The sequence below is a fragment of the Hippopotamus amphibius genome, chromosome 5, assembly GCF_030028045.1.
Source record: "Hippopotamus amphibius kiboko isolate mHipAmp2 chromosome 5, mHipAmp2.hap2, whole genome shotgun sequence".
Classification (NCBI taxonomy): Eukaryota; Metazoa; Chordata; class Mammalia; order Artiodactyla; family Hippopotamidae; genus Hippopotamus; species Hippopotamus amphibius.
In genome coordinates this window covers 105,983,144-106,000,802 of record NC_080190.1, presented here as the reverse complement: position 1 = coordinate 106,000,802, position 17,659 = coordinate 105,983,144, and the positions used below count along the sequence as shown (strand labels likewise).

Here is a 17,659-nt window from a genome sequence, read left to right as displayed (position 1 = left end):
AAACAATTAAGAATCTCACTATTATTAGTAAATGTCCAATGGTCTACTGCAAACCAATTAAGTGAAGACTGATGGCTCACAGAGTAGAGTGGATTGAATCATCACCACCACTGTCATCAACATCATCGCAAGTGGGTTAAAGCTAATCAAAGGCAAACTTTGCGGAGTAGAGAGGTAGTGACTAGTGCTGGTTCAGGGTAAGGAGGGAAAGTGGCTCTCCATGAGAGGTAAAGAACTTGAAGGCTCTAACACGTGGGAGAGAATTTTAAGATTTTCAAGGGGAGGCAAGGGAATTCTTTGATCCTGGTGGGATGCACTTCAATAATTGTGTTTTCTGCTTGTACTGGTATTAAAGACATATAGTAATCTAAGAAATTTTACGACTCCAGTGGAAGTTCCCTTCCAAACCCCAAATCCCGTTTTGTGAGGAATAGGGAGATGGAAACCCTGCTAGGCACACCAAGTCAATTATGGAATCAAAATAAAAAGAAGGTAGGAAAGTACGGTTTGTTTTGCTCTCTTCCTTACTCTGTCTTGCTCTCAGATGGAGCATCGTGAAGGCTTCCCAAGGGAGGTGGCAGGATGTGCTCCACAGAGGCTCAGTGTGGATTAGTAGAAAGCAGAGGACACTTTCCTCACCTTACTCCAATGGGCCACAATTCCCAGAAGACAATGAAAACAAAACCAAAACCAAAACCTAACACCCTATTTCTGGTGTGTGTGAGAGGAAATCACCTCTCTTTTGATATCTGATGAAAGACATTTGTAAGCTCTTGGGGTAAGGATGTGGCTTATTTATTATGCATATTTTTATTTATTTTAGTGCCTATGGTTTCCTCTTTCTCTCTCTCTCTGTAACAAGCAAGCTTCGGAAGGCTTGCTTTGATGCCTTTCCCCTTCCTTTCTTGCTTGTGTCTCAAAGCTTGCTTGTGCTCGGAGACCCTTCAGGAGGACTGGACTCTACCTCAACCTGTGAATGATGACGTAATGAAAGAAGATGCTTGCTAACCCAGAAGAACTACTCTCTAATAGGAGAACTAATCTGAAATCATGAGATGAGCCAGGGGAGGTATTTTGGGGATTTAACAGAAAATCTCAAACCACAGCAAAATCAGTGATTTTGATCTTTTCTTTCTTCTTTTCTTCAACAAACCGTTGAATGTGTGCTACGTATTTGGCACTGGCCTAAGCATTTGTGCGACGCTGATGGGTAACTACACAAAGGAGACAGACATCAAAGAATCATATAAATAAATGTAAAGTTACCACCGTGTGCTAGAGAAGAGAAGTTAGGGCTGGAGTCAGGGGTGGAAGCACGTCTGGGTAAAGAGGACATCACATACCAAGGTCCTGTGGCCAGAAGGACATGGCAACTTGGAGAGATTAAAAGAAGGCCAGTGGCCATTACTAGATTTGATTTTTTAAAAAAAAAATCACTCTGGTAGCTCTATGGATTGGATCCAAAGTAGACAGAGAGAATTTTTCAGGAGGACACATGGTGGCTTACAGAACCTCAAGTCTGGAAGCACAGCTGGGCCTCAGGAAAGCCTGGAGCCTGGTCTGGAAAGCTTCTCTCTGTCTCTTTGTCTCTCTCTCTCCCACACATTCTTTCCACACCTCCTTCACATGCCCGTGATCCTCTTTCCTGTCTCTGCATCCCCTATTGGACCTTATCTGATCTTCCAAGTTTGAAGATCCAGAGAAGACTGAATCTCTTGCTGAAGAGGAAAATTAGAAATTTGCGCTCAGCTAGAAATAACTTCATGCTTGCTCTGCTTCTGTAAAATCTGTTTGCTGTGCTGAGATAAGAACAAGATGACCTAGCAATCAACTGTAACCTTAAGATGTTCTGATAAGTATGGAATGTTCTGCTCCTGCTCCTGCAAGATTCTGTTTGGAAACCCCCTGCATGTAACCCATAGTAACTCCCGTGCTCTGTAACTGTCTGTAACCTATACTAACCAGGTAACCAATCAATTAATGCTAACTGTAACCATATGCACTGACCCCTATAAAAGTAAAGCTCACCCTGAGCTCGGGGCCCCAGAACTTTCGAGCATTAGCTCGTCTGGGACTGCCGGCTTAATAAACCTGAGTTCTCCGACCCTCCGAGTGTGGTGCTTGGTTTCTCGATGGACCGATTTGATTTCCGCAACAATGCAACTCCCCACCCCACCCTTGTTGATTCCTTGCTGAATTGGCTGAGACTCACAACTTGGAGGGAGGAGCATGTGGTGGGATCACAGGTGACTCTAGTGTCTCACCCCCAGAATTCTCAGGGAAGGGGATCGGTGGGCCAGCCTCCCCATATTTTTCACTAATATGTAATGACACATCTACATGTTCTTATGCAGTGAGGAAACACACAGATTTTTAAACAGCTTCATGGAGTGGCAGTCTCTCACTCTAAGACAGAACAACCATCACTCGTTTGGCAAACATATTACTTACCCAGAGCATTCGTGAGTGTTATGTACCAGACTGGAAATCTTTGCCCAGTATCTTTCCCTGCATTGTTGGAAATGAGAAACCAGTTATGTCCAGGATTGGGGGTGAGGAAGTGCAGTTGTGAGTAGAAGTTATTCCATCAAGAAACTTGTCTTTGAAGGCATGGAGAGAAGAAAGTCAGTAGTTAGAGGGAGGCACTGGGTTTCGGGAAGGGTTTTATGCGTCAGAGTCTTGAACATGTTTATAGATGGAGGGGAAAGCCTGTTGAAAGGGGAGCTGAAGAGCGAGAGGCTCTCAGAGAGACAGAAGGGGACGGACTCTGAAGCACATTTGGAGATATTTATCTTCAACAAAGAAAAGAACACATCTTCCCCTGAAATTGTAAGAGTGGCAATGGATGTAAAAAGGTTGTGTGTGTGTGTGTGTGTGTAAGGAAAATTTAGGAATTTTAAGCCTGATGGCCTCCATTACTCAAGAAGAAGTCCATTTTCAAGGCTGAAGAATCGAGAAAGAAGATAGGCACTGGAGGGCAGACTGTTTTTATAGCTGCTGTGGACATTGGAGGAATGAAACTCACAAAGTGGAGCTAACCGGGCACTGAGACCACTGGAGGGATCATAGGTTCATGGAGGCACCTTTCAGCAGTCCAGAGGTTCCAGTGCCTTGCTCATCTCATGCTACTAAACCTTTGTCCGATACACATTTAACCAGGCTGTCTAATTTCTAGAAGCTCAGGGTTTTTTCCCAATGAGCTAAGTTAATAAAGTTAATAAATTAATATAAAACCAATGCCAAAGGAGTACAGTAAAATCATTGAATGAGTGGACTCTGTTAGTGGTGACCGAAGGCAGCTTTTCCAGCATCAGGAGACTGCTGTCTAGCTGTTTAGTCTTCATTGAAAACAGGACAGTAGACAATGGGATTAAATTGCAGCAAAGTGTCAAGAAAGGATGATGTTCTAAGAGTGGGCTGTGAGCAAGGACAGAGAGCAACCTGCCTGGGTGATCCTCAGGAATAAATGCACCTCGGGTGGTTCTGATTCCATGCTCGGAGGATGGTTTATTTGGATTTTCTACATTCTCTTTTAGCTCTACACCACAGTTTGATGCTAAGCAAAAAGAATATACAGCAGCACACCCCATACAATGGAGACAGCACAGAGTACTTTGTTTTCCTTTGCTTTACCTTTTTTCTTACTCTCTTCTCTAATGCGCACATGAGAAGTAGCTACCATGTAAAAAATAATCTGGACACTAAAGCAAAAGAAGTCATATGTAATTATTAATTGTGTCATAGCCCCATCAAAAAAAAAAAAAAAAAAAGAGAGATTCAATCCTCTATGCTGCCTTGTTGGTTATCTCTAGCTTGATTAAAGGGAATGATACTCATTTGTAAATGCATTTGGCAAACTTACCCTGCTATTGTTTCCATTATTTTGCAAATTACAGACATTGAGATGAAGGCTCTGTAATTTCCCAGCGTTCCCTTTATTCCTGCTTGGAAAACTGGTATTGCCCTGGCATACTTCCACTTTGCTGTTATTTCATTTGAATACAGCAAATTCTTTATTGTGATTAACAAAGACTTCTGCTCCATTCCTCTTTGAATATCAGTCTGCTCTTAGAGATGAGTTGATGGTGAGCACTGTTGTCTCCTTGCATCTCTCTGCTTTGCTGATCTCAAAGACGTTCAAGACAGCAGACACCCATATATTCCTAAGTGACATGTTTTTTGTGTGTTCCCCCATTTGAATTTGTTACATGTTTAGTGATTTTACCATCGTCTGGAACTTTTTTCTCTTCTTTCCATTGTCTGATTCTAAATGTCTCCTTCACTCATTACTTAAAAGCCTGAAAATATGCAGGCAGTTGGGTTTCGTAACCTTGCTGTTTTTAAGCTTCTTTCTCTTTTCATTTTTCAGTTTTCCCTTTTCCTCATACATATACTTCCCAAGATGTTACAATGTTTGTTAGCAGTCTTGGTACCAGGCACTTTGGGGCATCTCGAACATACAGATGACCTTCCCAGAACACTCTACACTTCTAATCCATTCGTTAATCATTGCACTGGAATGACTTTTCCCCCAAATCAGGCTCTTCCTCCTTAAATCTTGTGGATATCCACCCAATTTAATAACCCTCTAGCAGTCCTCACACCTAGAGAGTACTAATTAAATATTCGCCTTCTAAGATTAGTCATATTATTACCCAAAAACTGAGTTCACCTTTTGGTGGGTGTTGAGCTAAAAGTTACAACCAAGCCAAAGGTCGGGAGAAGGAAGGATTTATTGCATGCAGCGAGTAAGGAGAATACCAAGGATTTTTCCCAAGGCATTGTCTCCCCCGGGAGCAAAATTGGGGAAGTTTCAAGCCAAGAGTCCATGCATATTCATGAAGGGCCTTGAGCAGAGGAGCATTTAGCATAGAATTGGGGCAAAGGTTGCCAGAGTCCAAGCTTTAGTTGACTGAAGTCACAAGGGCCAAATTATGTATATCCCTTAAGGAGGAACTAGGACTGTGTTTATCACTGAACTACTGTTTCTTGACTGCTTTTCCTTGGATCCTGTATTCCCTTTCTTCCTTTGACATCATTAATTACTGAGACCTGTTCAAGGACAAGCATTGTGGCCAGGCTTAGATCACAAAATGGCTTAGGCCAAAAATGGCTTCTCATGTCAAGAAAGCCATGCCTGCTTCTCTTTCTCCAGGGGTCCCCCTACCCTATCTGCTTACAAAATTTAGAAGAAATCACATTCAGCGGGCTCTTCTAGGCCATAGGGCTTGAAGGAAAATGCTGGAACCCAAACAGGTGCATGGATGTGACTTGGGGGCCCATCTTCCATGATCAGATATCAATGCACAAATTTCTTCTCTTATCTCCTCTGGCCTTATTTTCCCCTCTCCTCCGTGAGGTCAGCATCTTTGGTCACTCCTCATTGCTTTAACTCAGTTGGGCCAAATATGAGGAGGAGCGTACTGAGGTGAAGGTAGTGCAGCCCCTTTATTCATACTGGGTAGGCAGCATTGTAAAAAATGAGGATAATACCAGCAGCAACAATGTCTCACATTATTGAGAGCTTAGTATGATGAGGGAATTGTTAAGTTTATAACTTTATGCCAGCTCTGTTTCTGTAAAATCTGCTTGCTGTGCCACGATAAGAACAAGATGACCTAGCAATCAACTGTAACCTTAAGATGTTTTGATAAGTATGGAATCTCCTGCTCCTGCTCCTGCAAGTTTCTGTTTGGAACCCCCCCACCCCCGCGTGTAACCCATAGCAACTCCTTCGCTCTGTAATTGCCCGTAACCTATAGTAATTGTGTAACCAATCAGTTTGTGCCAAACTCAACTAGAGCCTTGTTTAAACCAGCCAATCAGTCTGTGCCAATTATAGCTATATGCCTTAACCTATATAAGGAAAAGATTCCCCTGAAACGGGGCCCAGAATTTTGGAGGGTTAGCTCATGTGGGTCCACTGGCTCAATAAACCCGAGTTCTCCAACCCTCTGAGTGTGGTGCTTGGTCTCTCGTGGGATCGGTTTTCTGCAACAAGTGTATGCCAGGTACTGTTCCATCTGCTCTACATGTTTCATCTCGGTTTATCTTCCTAACAATCTGGTGAGGTAAGTAATAGCATGGAGGTGGACCCTGAGAACTCAGAGAGGTTGAGGAACATGCCTACGGCCCCACAGCTAGCTGCTGACTAGCAGGTGCAGGATTTGAACCTGGGATGTCCGCCGGCAGAGCTGGAACTACACTCTGCCTGTGCAGGGGAAGCACTCAGTGAACTGTTAGCATTTTATGGTGATTATTATTCAGATATTTCTCCCCCATGTGTTGAGTCCTACTGCACATTAGGCTGTTTGACCTTTTCAGCTCATCAACTGAAAAAAACAAAAAACAAAAAACACACCACAATGTAAGAGTTGCAAGGACTACAGCCCAGGAGACGGCGTGTCAGAGAGCTCTGAGGAACTGCTCTGAAGAGGCAGGCGGTGGGGAAGTCAGCGCATTTGTGATTTTGTGCAGGGGGATGCGTTCAAGCAAGCACACCCTTTGCAGAGGCTCGCGGCTAGTCTCCTAATGGTTGCTGCTGGTCACGAGGAGCAGATGTCTCTACTGATGATTCCAGTGCTCTTCTAGATCTGAGAAGAGGCAAGAATTTGGACTCATAAAATCTTCTTCTGAAAATACCTCACTGTCTGAAGACCTGTTCTGCCTGTTTTTCCCAGAGCACAGAGGGCCTCATGCCTGATCTCCACCTTGAACTCCTTTCCGGGTGTGTTGAAGGTCAGTGACTGCAGCCATCAGTGACTTCATCCTTAGAGAGGCACATGGCAAGTGCCAATTTTTGGCTGGCAACCTCGTTTAATTTTCACAATAACCCATGGAATTACTGTTTCCATTCAAGGAAACTGAATCTCAAAGGCCTTCTGTAACTTGCCCAAGCTTACTCAGCTCTAGTAAGAAGGAAAGCCCCTGGGCACTCCAGCTAGCCCCCACGCCCCTTTCATTCCTCTTCAAAGTTTTCTTTGGAAGACATATTGCATGTTTCCTCGTTAGGTTTTAGCATCCAGTGAGGTCATATTGATGGTGATAACCTCGGCCATCAGTGACTGGCGTTTCCACTTGCATCAGCCTGGCTGACACACTTCTCCTCTTTCTGGGAGCTGTTCCTGCTCTGTGGGGGCACTGCTGCCTCATGGAATCCCCTCCCCTAGGGGGCATGTTGTCCAGTGGTCTGAGGCAAATGGGGAAGAGGGAAGACTCACATCAGCCTTAACTCAAGCAGTATTGCTTGTGCCCAGGTGCTCTGATGTCTAGAGTTATAGTTTTAGTGTTTTCCTAAATATGTAAGAAAAGCTCTTTGGCTTTTCTTTTTTTATTCTTTCCTTTTTTTTTTTAATACCACTGTGTTATTTTTCTATTAATACAATCACAGGCCCTGAATATTTTATTTGATTTGATTTTTTAAATTTTTATTTATTTTTGGCTGTGTTGGTTCTGCATTGTTGTGTGTGGGCTTTCTCTAGTTGTGGCGAGTAGGGGCTACTCTTGGTTGTGGTGCACAGGCATCTCATTGCGGTGGCTTCTCTTGTTGCGGAGCACGGGCTCTAGGCATGCGGGCTTCAGTAGTTGCAGCACTCAAGCTCAGTAGTTGTGGCTTGCAGGCTCTAGAGCCCAGGCTCAGCAGTTGTGGTGCACGGGCATAGCTGCTCTGTGACATGTGAGATCTTCCTGGACCACGGATTGAACCTGTGTCCCCTGCACTGGTAGGCAGATTCTTAACCGCTGTGCCACCAGAGAAGTCCCAAGAAAAGCTCTTTTGCTTTTCATTTATAGCCCGTCTAATATCTGACTCAGCTATGAGTGCATTTGGGGACCAGGGTAGGGATCAGGACCACATGGCAGGTGGCATTCTGTATTCAGAATCATCCATGGACTAAGATGTAGGCTGGTACCCAAGAGCCTCTAATTCTTTTGGGGGGAAATTCCTTTTTCCCAAACTATATGGCCTGGGTGGAGGGTAACACCTGCCTCCTACTAGGGAAGCTGAGGGGCCAGAGCCGCCTCTCCTGCAGCCAGGGAGTGAGCATGTGACCTCACTTGACCAATCAGTGCTCTCCTCTGAAACTTTGAATCTGAGTGAGTGATACAAAGACCAAAGGGGTGGGGAGTTATCAGGTGAGTCTGTCCCAGTAGAAATGCTGCCTGCTGACAGGACAGCTCCTGCCATGAGTCCTGAGGCCTGGCCCTCACACTGCCCTTAATGTCTGCAGTGTCTAAGCCTCTAGCTAATTCTCTGAGCTGTATCCTTTCAATAAATGACCTTTTATGTAAAATAATCAGGGTGCATTTCTGTTGCACACTATCAAGAAGCCAGACTGAAATGCACACGGATTTACAATGTAAATGTAGCAAGAACATCTTTGTGGCCCCTTTTCTCTACTTTTCGTTCCCCTTCCTCTTAGCTTCTTCTCTGCTCCCAAGTCCTCATGGGTCTGGTACTGCCCTCACTGCAGAGGCCCTCTCACAACACTCATTTTACTAAGCTTCCCTCTCCAGAACTGAGAGGTGTAGGTTTCCTTCTCCACTTTTTACCACAATCCACATAACAACATATTTTGTGTTTTCTTCAGTAAGGGCTGCTGTCCAGCAGGTCTTCATGGTTGTAGAGGGATACCATAAAACCATATATTTTAAATGATAGAATACTCCTGAAACAAAGCCTTATAGGAATAATATGTGTATCAGATAAAAGAGCAGCTGCTCTGGCCCACATTGAGCTTGAAAACCAGTGTTATAAGCCAATCCACGGATACTCCTAGCTCCCCAAGAATATTCACAGCTAAGGATGGTTCTGAATGGGCAGCAGAAAGGGTATTTGACGGAGCAATCTCCTCCCATCTCTGCCACCATCCCATTGTGTAGTTTTAAACAAATCACTGAACACTCTTGGGTTTCACTTTTTGAGTTTGGAAAAATAAGGGCATTATATTATATTTTCTTTAAGTTTCTTTCAGTACTGTGATTTGAGTGTTACGTGTTCCATTGGTCTTTGCGTTTTAGTAGAAGACTTTTGAAAATTTCAAACTCTTGAGTTCCAAACAAATACTTCATCACTCTCCAGAAGTCAAGCTTCATGACAGGCTAGGAGGAGAAATAGTTTTGGTTTGCTTGGTTGGGGGTGAGAGAGAAGGGAAGGAGAAGAGAGGAGAGGTACCTCAATTTTACTGTTCAGGCTTCCTGGCAATTGCAACTCCACAAGGAATTCCTTCTCTCATTAGACTAAGAAAGCAAAGAGCCTAACCCCCACACCAGCATGGTAGGAAGGGGCTCCCTGGTGTGCTTCCATATTTGGCCCAAGCACAAGACAGACACTTTCCTGCTTTCCTGGTATTACCGCAGGGTTCTTGGCTTCCTTAATCAATAGAAATTGATAAGAGGCCAGACAAAAAATTCAGGCATGGCTTTATTGGGTCCCCTGCTGCCGCAGTGGGGAGTGAGAACAAGCAACAGTTTTCCTTGCTTACTTCTTGGGGTGGGGGGGGCAGCGGTGGGGGGGGGAGGTGAGCTAGTTCCTTATAAGGGTGAGGGTAGGGGTGTGTCCAGGGTTGGGCTGGAGCGGTGGCTTAGGTGGTTTGCCAACCCCTTAGTTGGTGTTGTGTGCTGGGGGCACACACAGTCCCCTGCTTTTGCTCCCAGCTCTTCAGAAGTGGCGGTTGGGTTTTGAGTCTTTTTGTATCTTGTTGTCCATAATTTGCCCCAATAGCACCAGCATGTGGTTAATTTTCATCCCTTATAGTTTCTTTGTATTTTGTTGCTTGAGGAGACAGTTGTCCAGGTGCACGCACTGCAGCAAAGGGTCCCCTGTCCCAGGTCCCAGCCTGTCTCATTGGTACTTGTGTAGCATAAGTCATCACTCAAATGCAGCAATATCAACTCACCTTGGAGGACTTTGGTTCAAAATCCAGTAAGTGAATCCACATTTTCTCCTTGAAGAAACAAAACTCCCTGCCTGCCACCCTGCATGGAGCTGGGTAGTTTCTCTCCATATGGGGACATGTCTTTGTATTTCTGTCCCTTTGCCTGATGGGGATGTATTTATATTATTACCTTAGTTACAACTCATACCAATGAATGTTAGCTAATCGTACACCATTAGTACTTACTATCTCTTCAATATTTACCCTAAAGATTCAACGTTTGTAAATACATTTTTAAAAAAGCACCGTTTACTTTCAACACTTGTATGAACGAAATGTACTTTGATCTTTATTGTAACAGATGAGGAAACCAAGTAATGAGAGTATCAGTAACTTTTCCAAAGTCCCACAGACGGTAGGAGGCAGAGCTGGGATATGAACCAGTACGCGTCTGTCTTAAAGCTCTTATTGTTGAAAAACACCTGGAAAAGGACGGAGCTTTTCCAGAGCTTGGGCAGATCACCTCAGGAATTGGAGGCAGACAAGCATCTATTTATCTCTATTCATTTAGACTCAGGGCTCTCTAAAAGCAGGAAGTGGAAGGCGCGAGGGTTTGCCACAATATTTGCAGTGCATAAGTTAGAAATAAGCAATCAGCCCCTTTTCACGTGGGGCACTATAATAAACACTGGCACAGTCCCTGCAATTTAGTTATGCAAAGAAAACAGGAAACAAGCACATTTTCACTGCGGTTTCACTCTGAGGAGGGCTGGCATCTGCTGACAGTCGGGCTAGATTTTCTTGTCAATACATATTTACTATCCTGGTCGCATGAGCAGAGAGAGGAGGATGAGTCACAGTCAACCGACTGCTAAATTGGGAAAATGTAATCCATTTGTTTCTTTTAAATTAGACCCCCACCCCCACCCCTACCCCAAGCATTTTAAAGCTTTTTTTTCCTCAGCAATCACAGTCACAACCTAAACAAGCTAATACACTCTCAATTTGTGTTAATCTATCTCTCTCATAAGTAAATAAATCATCATTTTGTAGCATTCCTTTCCGATGTGAGGAAAGGAGTTTGAGTATACTACTTTTTATCTACAAATGCCAAAACCCTGTAGACTTTCTGACTTTGCTTTTCTTATGCCCGCCCCTCACTACTCACCTGCAGGGCCATCAAACTACAAGGGGGAGTCAAAAATCCTCTGCACTCTGGGTGTAGAATTTATAGAAGTTTTAATATAACCAGAGTGTGGAGAATTTTTGACTCACCCTCGTATGACGCATCCCTTTCCACGTTATTTTGCTAGCAAAGCATTGCAGGTCTTAACCAATAAGAGTCACAGATCAGCAGCTCTTCAAGGAATCTAGCAGGTCACTCGATGTGACTTCTTCATTTTATAGATGAAACTGAGACCCAGAAAGGTTTAAGCAATTTGATGAAATCAGGTCTCTGGATGCCTAATTCCCCAACAAAGCCCCTTTCTCCCTGTTGCACACCTGCACTCCTGGAAATCAATGCCACTCAGGCAACCCTGGTTTAAATGAATGAAATGTGTGATGGTCAAAACAATCAATCAATCAAACAAATAAAACAGCAGGTCCACACACCATGCGGGCGGAGCTATCCCTCGGGAGGGGTACCAGGGTAAAGGCACTGGCTCTTCCATAGAAAGTAGTTCGGTTTAATCTCTTGACCTGCACCCATTTGCTTCGTTTGCTTTTAAAATTTCCTGACTTGAATCAGAGCCTGATTTCCTATTTAACCCAAACTTAGCAACGAGGTCCGAGAGATGTGGATTTATTCAAGCATGTACGCAAGGTTGCCTGTTTTGAGCCCTATTTTCAGGGTGTGCTGCCGCTCTTTGGAAACCTCTGATTGCTGTTTCTCCAAATGAACAGAGCTGTGCAGAGCACATAATAAGCACCAAATATATGTTGTCTGTGACGGTATTGGCCGGGACAAAGGATGGGAGAAGGTAGAGAGGGTTGGGGGTCAGCTAATTCAGATACTACACTTGATCTTAGCCAAAAGGCCGAGAAGCGATGGTCAGCTAATTCAGGATTCAAAAGGTGGATGAGGGAAGAAATAAGTTGAGGCTTGCGGGACCAAGGCATGAGAGATGAGTGCAGGAATTATGTAGGAGGACACGGAAAAGGTAATGTGAATAGGAAAAAAAAATGTCTACATGTGTGTATTCAACGAGAGAGAGAGCAACTGTTACATTAAGTCTAAGCAGTGGACTAGTTTACACAAAGCCATTTGAAAGGCAATGGCGTGGTTAATATTTTGTGGTGAGAAGAGAGTCAGTGAGTTCAGCGGCACCTGCATAGCTTTGCAAACCCCGACTTGGGAAGTAATCCACCTTTCAGTCCTAGAGAGAATGCTCATGTCAAAGGGCCTCATATTTTAACATGCCTGGGTGCAATAAAAAAAGAATAGTCAGGGCACTTTGGTGAGTATGGACACGTTTACCAGGCAGTACAACAGATTTCAGGACATGAGGCTCCAATAATCGGCCCCACTTCTGTGGAGCGGCAGCTCTGATTACAGTGTTCTCAATAAGCACCTTCCAAGATGTGACTCCAGGGGAAAAGAATAACAGGGCCATGACAGAGACTGCAACCCAAATTGGCTCTGAGGGTCCTTTTTTTTAAAATAAATTTATTTATTTATTGGCTGTGTTGGGTGTTCACTGCTGCACACAGGCTTTCTCTAGTTGCAGAGAGTGGTGGCTACTCTTCGTTGCTGTGCGTGGGCTTCTCAATGTGGTGGCTTCTCTTGTTGTGGAGCACAGGCTCTAGGCTCGAGGGCTTCAGTAGTTGTGGCAAGTGGGCTCAGTAGTTGTGGCTCGCAGGCTCTAGAGCACAGGCTCAGTAATTGTGGCGCAGGGGCTTAGTTGCTCTGCAGCATGTGGGATCTTCCCAGACCAGGATTTGAACTCGTGTCCCCTGCATTGGCAGGTGGATTCTTAACCACTGGGCCACCAGGGAAGTCCCGACTCTGAGGGTCCTCTAATGAAAAAATTTCCACTTCACCTTCACCCGCCTTCACTCCCCAAATATTCCGGCCATGTTAGACTAGGTGTGAATTCCATAACTTGCATGCAGGAAAAAACTGTAATTCTTAGGGTCAAAATGCAGAAGGGAGAAGGGGGAGGGAATAAGGTATGAGTGGCTACAGACCATTGGGACTCACAGCTAACTTGCTCCATGCTCCTTGGCGCTCAGAGGCTTCTTTCTGGCAGATGCTCCCTTGAGAGGGGAAATAGAATACAGATTTGCAGCAGGTTAGGGTCCAGGAGGCCTTGACGGGTGCTCTAGAATCTGGGGAAAGATGGTATCAGCTGTGTTGGCAAGCTATGCTCTGTCTTGCAAGGGCAGTGGGTGGAGTTTTTATGGGCAAATATTTTCAGTTTCCTCCCTCTCAGGCCCTCACCTCATCCACAGATTTCTGCTTCTCCCTTTCCATCTGCTAAGTGAGAATCCATTTGGGTTAATAGGGGGTCAGAGAAGTAAGGACTGAAATGGAAAGGTCGGTGGAAAGGCAGTGGGATGGAGCAAATTGCTTAGTGTGGCAATGCTGACCTACATAGGAAGAAGAAGGGAGAGAAGGTGGGGTGGGCTATGCTGGAGAGGGAGTTTTGGATTTTGCAGGTGAGAGGCTCTGCAGGAGTGTACAAAACCTGTGAGTGTAGAAGGGGCTTGGGGCTTCTCAGTTAGAACCTCTAAGAGAGACGAAAATAAAGATTCAAATCCTCTGAAATTGCTGCTCGGCAGATGGACTGGTCCTTTGAATATAGAGATGAGACCACAGGATATCCACTTCTATTTGGGTTACACAACGAAGGCAGAGACTTGAATATCCTCTAGTATGCATTCTCTTTGTTCTAAGAAAAAAACTCAAATGATGCAAAGATCATTGACTGAAATAAAGATTGATGAGAAGCCGATAGCTCTAAGAAGCTAAACTCTCCTATGAGACCTTGGAAACTTGTTCTGAATGATTTAGACTGAGATGCTTAAAGGGGTTGTTTTTGCAGCAGCACTGTTTTTCTGTGATTGTATCAGATAGAGCTGTATCTCTGCAAATCAGGTTTCTTTCAGAGAAATTGCCCCTCCCCCACTAAGAACATGCCCTGAAACGTATCAACAGTGGTAGAAGCAGCCAATATTCTGGGAAGTTCGAAAGCTAAGAGAACTCTTACAAGGACTTGAGAGCAATTGATTTAGGAAGATTACATTCCAGAGGCATTCATTCAACCAGCTGCTTCCTGTTGCTTTCCAGATGAAATTTCAGGGAAATTGAAGTTCTTGTTATAAACTAGGTGAGAGTTTCATTTCATCCATTCACCACGACCATAGTTGCAAAGGGCTTTGCTCATTCTAAGGTACCCATTTTTTTTCTTGTTTTCAAAAATAGATGTTTTCTAATCTAAGAAAATAAAGTCCCTCAAAAAAGTCACCCTCTGATTACTGCTCTCAGTCTTTCAGAAGGTTACAGTGTGGATATCTGAGCCCCTGTTCTGGTGAAATCATCACTTCTTTAAAGATTATTTCTAGCCGTTGTGTGATCAAAGGGATTGCTCCTGGGGTACCTGTTTAAAAAGGGGGGTGGAGTAGGAAGAGGGAACCACAAACAGTCCCAGATCATAGACCCTTTACAAGGTAACAGTATAATAGATTGCCTGAGTGTAACTGAAAATTCCTGCTTGTGTATGAGGTAATATTTCTTAACCTTTGGCTTTAAAATCAGTCTGGGACGTTAAATCTCTCAACTTCCCACTCTCTCCTCCCTTAATGAACTCTCAGCAACAGCTACCAAACCAAACCAAACCAAACCAAACCAAACCAAACCAAACCAAACCAAACCAAACCAAACCAAACCAAACCAAACCAAACCAAACCAAACCAAACCGTGCTTTGAATTCCCTTGTGTTTCAAAACTTCCAAGTCAGAGGAAATTGTTTAAAATGATTTACCCCGACAGAAAGGAGTATGAGAGAGAGAGAAGGAAGAAAAACTTGCCAGTTCACGAGATCACTTTTTCTCTACCAACTGCCTGCTTTTGCTTATCTGACAAATTAAAAATACGTTATTTCCTCACAGTATTTCAGACCTACTTGTAGCAATGTTTTGAAAGAGGAAAAAGAGTCCTGTTTGCCTCCACACACAGGCCTCTTGGACTTCGGTTCCCTGAGTGTGATCCTGGGTTTGGAAGCCCTCCAAATGACAGAAAGTTGGCAGGTTCCTCATCATTGATTCCTCGCTGGCTCTTTGGGGAGAAAAGGAGTTCTGCTCAGGACTTGGCCGCGTTCTTAGCTTGGCGTCTCAGCCAGTTACTCAAAGTTCAAGGAACTTGACAGACAGAGGCTGTCTGTCTGGCGAGAGATGTGAACTGGCCGGGTTGAGTCTGCCATCTCGTGCCGGCACCTTCTGTCTCCTTCCAGGGAAGCTTGTTTCCCACCAGGCTTACAATGCTGTATTAGATGTGAGAAGACCTTTGCCTTTCATGGGTGGCACTGGCCCTGTGCTGGGGTGAGTCCTGGGTCCCTCCAGTGTCCTAATCCATATAGCTTCATAGTGCACTGCAGGAGTACCGGTAGTGTGTGTGTGTGTGTGTGTGTGTGTATGTTTTATCCAAACAGTTAAAAAAAAAAAAGACAGAAGGCTTAGACAGATTTCCAGGAAACAGACTGTGTTAGTCTAGACTAGGAAAATCCAGCCAACTTAATTTCTGAATTTGTGATCATTATTTCCATATTTATATTATATTTAACCCCCCTGAAGGTGAGTTAAAAAGTGAGAAAAACTATGTGCATCAGGCTTTCAAATGACCAACAAATTTCAACTGCTATACTGGCATCAAAAGAGTTAAAATTCCAAGGATTGGATTTATACATTTCATCTATGAAAAAGAAACTTTGTGTGAATCTTTAAAAAGCCTACTGTTTTTTTTAGTAGCAAAAGCAACACATATTGTTGAAACTTTAAAAGAAATAAGCAAAAAGAAGAAAATTAAAATCGTGTATTTGCACTATCTATATATAAGATTACACTGTTATGTTAGGTAAGACTTGGCTTCGAGTTAGGTAGAGCAAAATTCAAATTATGGCTTCCTAGGCAGTGCAGTGGTTGAGAATCCACCTGCCAATGCAGGGGACACGGGTTCGATCCCTGCTCCAGGAAGATCCCACATGCCATGGAGCAACTAAGCCTGTGCTCTACAACTATTGAGCCTGCGCTTTAGAGCCTGTGAGCCACAACCATCGAGCCCATGTGCTGCAACTACTGAAGCCCACATGCCTAGAGCCCGTGCTCCGCAACAAGAGAAGCCACAGCAATGAGGAGGCTGTGCACCACAATGAAGAGTAGCCTCCACTCACTGCAACTAAAGAAAGCCCGTGCACAGCAAAAAAAAAAAAGACCCAACACAGCCAAGAAAATAAATAAATAATTTATGAAAAAAAATATGGGTTTAACGGTATGATTCAGAGCAAGTTCATTTACCTTAGCATTAATTTTCTCTCTGTAAAGTGAGATATCTATATTATAGAAGTGTTGAAAGGCTGCGGCAAAGTTTTGGAGTACAAAATAATTGCTGTTTGATAATCTGTATTTTACCTCCTGAATTACTGATCATAGCTCATTATTTGGTCCCAGCAAAGGTTTCAGAACATGAGCTCATTTCAACGTCTCATGCTCCTTTCCTATATTGCTATGACATGTATTTATGGCTCCAGTATTCTGGTTATTGTGTCTATTATTTATACTCATCTGGGAAAAGAAGTATATGGAACTATATTTTGTGGTGAGCAAACCTGATTTCATCACTCCATTATTTTTGGCAGTAAACGATGTTGAGGCAAGTCTGAGACCAACTTGATTTTCTTCTTTATAGGTGATTTATTTTGCCTGGTAGATGCCTGATGATTTTCTTCAAGTTCAGTGGTGTACTTAGGATAAACTTTGATATTGGTATTCTAATTTAAATATTCCTGGAACATGGTATTCACTTTTCATCTACAACTTCAGTAATGTCAAAATTCAGACAATTCTTTTGTATTATATCTTTTTTTTTTTTGGAGGCCCTGCTGGGATGTATTATATCTTTGAATAAATCTTCTATTTTGAGGTTTTTCCACTCAAATGTATCATTTATTCTTATATTGGATTATGTTTATCAACCGTATATATATAATCTCTTTGTTTTTTTCATTTGCTGGGTCAGTAATTGAATTTTCAGTGTTTTTATTGTGTTTTAATTTTATTAGCTCTAAAATATTGCTGTTTTGTCTTTCAATTCATTTACTTCATCTAGAAATTGTCTTTTTAAAAATTTCATTGCCTTTCTATCCTACTGATTTGATGTTTTTATTTGATTGTACTATATTGAGAAGGGAGTTGAGTAATATGCTTCTGTAGCTTGAATTAAGTTTTTATCTAGATTAGACATTTTTGTCTTTTGCATGCTATGATGTCTTTTTCTCCCTTTATTTTTTTCTGCTTAATGTTTTAAGTCAAAATTTTTATTTTATTTTATATTTATTTTATCATATTCTTTTATGTATTTTTAATTAAACTTTTTATTTTGAGATAATTGTAGTTGCACATGCAGTTGTAAGAAATAATACAGAGAAATTTAAGGTATTGGTTGTTGGTTTCCCTCAGTGATAATACCTTGTAAAAACTATGGTACAATATCACAACAAGGATATTGACATTACTACAATCAATCTTATTCAGATTTCCGGTTTTACTTGTATAGGCATATCTCAAAC

The 17,659-nt window shown here is 43.0% G+C and overlaps 1 non-coding gene across 1 annotated transcript; it reads right to left on the bottom strand.

Moving 5' to 3' along the window:
• Positions 1-11,729: 11,729 nt before the first annotated feature.
• LOC130854746 (U2 spliceosomal RNA) lies at positions 11,730-11,926 on the bottom strand. Its single transcript, XR_009054177.1, has one exon. It is a non-coding gene; the product is annotated as a U2 spliceosomal RNA (small nuclear RNA).
• Positions 11,927-17,659: the final 5,733 nt, after the last annotated feature.